Genomic DNA, 3,965 nt, shown 5'->3' on the forward strand with positions numbered 1-3,965 from the left:
AGGCCTGGGTCAAGGGTGGGAGGCAATTAAATAACAGGTCTGTGTGGTAACCAGGAGAAGCTCAGTTTGCTCAGAGATGAAGATAGAATCTAGAGAAAAACAAGGTTGAGGGAGTGCGCTACTATGAGATTATGAAAAGCCTTGACTGCCCAGAGAATACTACTTGTATTTTATTCTGGTGCAATGAGGAGCTGAGGATGATTTTTGGCAGGAAATGGCATAGTCAGATTAAATTTCATGTCAGTTTTCTATTTTTTTTTTAAAGATTTTATTTATTTATTTGCCAGAGAGAGAGAGAGGGAGAGTACAAGCAGGGGGAGTGGCAGGCAGAGGGAGGAGCCCGATGTGGGACTCGATTCCAGGACCCTGAGATCATGACCTGAGCCGAAGGCAGACGCTTAACCATCTGAGCCACCCAGGCATCCCTTCATGTCAGTTTTCTAGTTGTGGGTAAGGCTGACCAGATAAATAGGCAGGAAGACCATTTGTTTAGTGGATTATCAGTTACCCTTTGAGGATTTAATAGGACCTGGTGGGCTTAAGTAGAGTCCACATTGTGGTCTGTCATGGAGGTTACCAGCAGGGGTTACTAGGAGGGCTGTTTTATATCAAAGACCATCTCTCCTAGAAGCTGCTCTGAGTGCTCTAAATTAGCTTCTCTTCTGTAGCCAAAGTATTACAAGCAGTAAATGAGAGAAGTAAGGTCCCATTACGAAATCCTGAATCTTGGACCTTCTGCTCAGTAAAACTCCTGAGGTCAATCCAGTGATTAGCACAGAGTTTTGCAAACAGGAAGAGTTCAGTGAACATGTGGCCCTCTCCTGGTTGAAATTCCCCATAATCTATGGGAAACAAACACAAAGATGATCACTGGGGAAGAAAGTCAGGAGGAAATCTCAGGTCTTAGGAGCTGACAATCTGCTTTGCACTTGAGCTCTCTTCTAACTGCCCTTTCTTGTTCTAATGTCTGAGATTCTTCTCCTCAGCCATACTGAAGCCCTCTGAGGACAGAAAACCACTTTGTAACTTACTCAACAACAATCATCCTTTTTTTTTTTTTTTTTTTTAAAGGAGGGGGTGGAAAGATAGAGGAAGAGAATCTTCAAGCAGACTCTCCGCTGAGTGTGGAGCCCAACACGGGGCTTGATCCTATGACCCATGTGATCACGACCTGAGCTGAAAGCAAGAATCAGTTGCTTAACCGCCTGAGCCACCTAGGTGCCCCAGGAGAGAAAGAATCCTTTAAGCGGGTTCCACTCTCAGCGTAGAGCTGAACACGGGGCTCGATCTCACGACCCCAAGATCATGGCCTGAGCTGAACTCAAAAGTCAGACACTTAACCAACTGAACCATGCAGGAGCCCCAACAACAATCAGACTTTTAAGTACCTACTGTGTGTCAGGTGTTATGCTACCTTACTTTATAATTGGCCTATGAGCTGTCTCCTTGCCTATCTTAAACAGTTTTCTTCTGTTTCAGAGGTTCTTAACAATGGGTGCTTCTCCAACCCAGTCACAAAGCTTTAAAGACTCTTGTGCCAGGGCTCAGTTCCAGAGATTCAGAGTCCTAGAGATCCCAGGGATTTAGAAGAAGCTTGCTGGGTGATGCCACACACACTAGATACCACCCCCACCACCTTGGGGACCTTGTCTTATCAGCGGTGCTCTCTCTCTCTTTTCTTGATATTTCCCTCAGCCTCAGTCCCATCTTAAACACTGAAATCTAAACCTTCCTTTAAGTCTTTGTTCTTTTCGCTTCCCTGCCAAACCCCTCGAACCAGTAATTGACTCTCAGTGCCCTGCCTTCTTGCGGCCTGTTCAGTACTCAACCCATTACATCAACACTCCTGGCAAGCTTCTTCTAAATGTCACCAATGACTAATAGTTAAACCTAAGGAGTGTTTAAAATTCCTTAGCTTGACCCAGCATTTGACCCTTTCATCCCTTTTACTGAAAGGCATCATTCTCTCTTTGGTTTCCTCTAAAACTCTAGTAGCAACTTCTGTTTTGGGGGCTCCTCCTAACATGCCAGCCCATTTCCCCATGGTATAGTCTTCCAGGCGTTGCATATACATCTCTTTGCTGCAGCCTTCCTGGCTCTGTCTCTGGCTTCACCTCTCCCCTGGTTCCCAATCTGTACACCTGATAATGATCAAATATGTCCTCAGGGTTCCATGAGTACAGCAATTGCAGTGTTTCTGAAACCCAGAGTTGCTGCAGGTTTCTGGTAATATTAGCCTCTGGGTTCTAGCTCCTTTTCCATCCACCAGTGACCCTTGCCTCAGTTCATGCCTTCCCTTCCTCTTTCCTGGACTGCAGTAATTCTCTCTCATCTGGTTTCCCTGCTTCCAGTCTCTCCCAACACAAACTCATCCATCTAAAATAGACTTTCTAAAATAAATCTGATCATGTCACCACTGTGCTTAAAACTGTTCCATGGCTCCCCATTACCTCTTAGAAAAAGGTGTATGGCATAGAGTAGACAGGCTTTGGGCCCTTGCCTCAGCCTCCTTGCCCTCTATCAGGTCAGCTTGGCAGTGAGGTACCTGCTACATGTCTGTTGTTTTTGTTTAAGTTTTACTTATTTAAGTAATCCCGACATGGGGCTTGAACTCACAACCCCGAAATCAGGAGTCTCAAGCTCTTCCAACTGAGCCAGCCAGGCACCCCTATTCACAGCTTTTTAATTGAATATTTTCAAACATACAGAAATGATGAAAGAGTAAGATAGTGAATACTTGGATACCATCCACCTAGAGTCATTAAGGCAAAAATATTAGCATCATCCTTAACTCCTCTCTCACATACCTTATGTTCTATTCATTAACAATTCCTTTAGGTTCTTCTTTCAGAATATATCCAAAATCCAAATACTTCTCACCACCTCCTTTTCTGTGTCCCATCCAAGCCAGCACCTCTGACCATTACTTTTAGCTTCGTCCAGGCTCCCTGCTTCCTCCTTGCTCCCTACAGTGCTGTTAACTCACTATGTCACTCCCCTGCTCAAAACCCCAGAAAGGCAGGGCACCTGGGTGGCGCAGTCAGTTGAGTGTCGGCCTCTTGGTTTTGGCTCAGGTCATGATCTCAGGGTCCTACGGTGGAGCCTCGCATTGGGTTCCGCTCTCAGCATGGAGTCCACTTGAGTTTCTCTCTCCCTCTCTCTTCCCCCCCCTCCCCCCCACGCTCTAGCACACGCACTCTCTCAAATAAATAAATCTTTAAAAACAAACAAACAAACAAACCAACCAACCCAGAATGGCTTCTGTCTCCCATCTTCTTCAGAGGAGAGGCTGATGTCCTCATAGTGGCACACAAAGCCTGTTTAATGTGCCAGTATTATCTCATGTCTTTACCTGCTACTCCTTCCTCTCCCTCACTCTGCTATAGCCACAAAGGGCTCTCTGTGGTTCCTCAAACAGGCAAGGCACAGCCCATCTCAGGGCTTTTGCATTTTCTTTTCCTCTGCTTCTTAGGTCCCTCACCCTCCACCCTATATCTTTGGACAGGACTCACTCCCTCACCCTCAGTGAAACCTTCCCTTACCTACTTAAAACTGCCTATCACTCACCTGCTCTCTCCCATACTCTCTAACCCTCTTTCCAGGTTTTTCTCCAAAGCAGTTATCACCACTTGATACACTATGCAGTTTTCACTTATTTATCTTTGTTATGCTCTGTAAGCTCCACATGGACAGGGACCCGTGTGCTGAGCTACCAGCTATGCCTCCAGCACCTGGAAGGGCGTCTGGAACATAGCAGAGCGCTGTCGGCCTCAGTGGAGTGACTGGAGGAATGGGAGCCCACATTAGAAAACATTCAAGTCCGGGAAGACCTCCTGGAGGAGTAAATCTAACCGCCCGCTCTCCCAAACACCGCCCAGAGGGTGTGGAGGCCAGCTCCGCTTCCTCGAACCACGCCTGTCGGGGGCGGGGCCTCGACCGGAAGCCGCCCTCCCCAGCGGAAGCCG

This window comes from Halichoerus grypus, chromosome 1 (assembly GCF_964656455.1).
Source record: "Halichoerus grypus chromosome 1, mHalGry1.hap1.1, whole genome shotgun sequence".
NCBI classification, from domain to species: Eukaryota; Metazoa; Chordata; class Mammalia; order Carnivora; family Phocidae; genus Halichoerus; species Halichoerus grypus.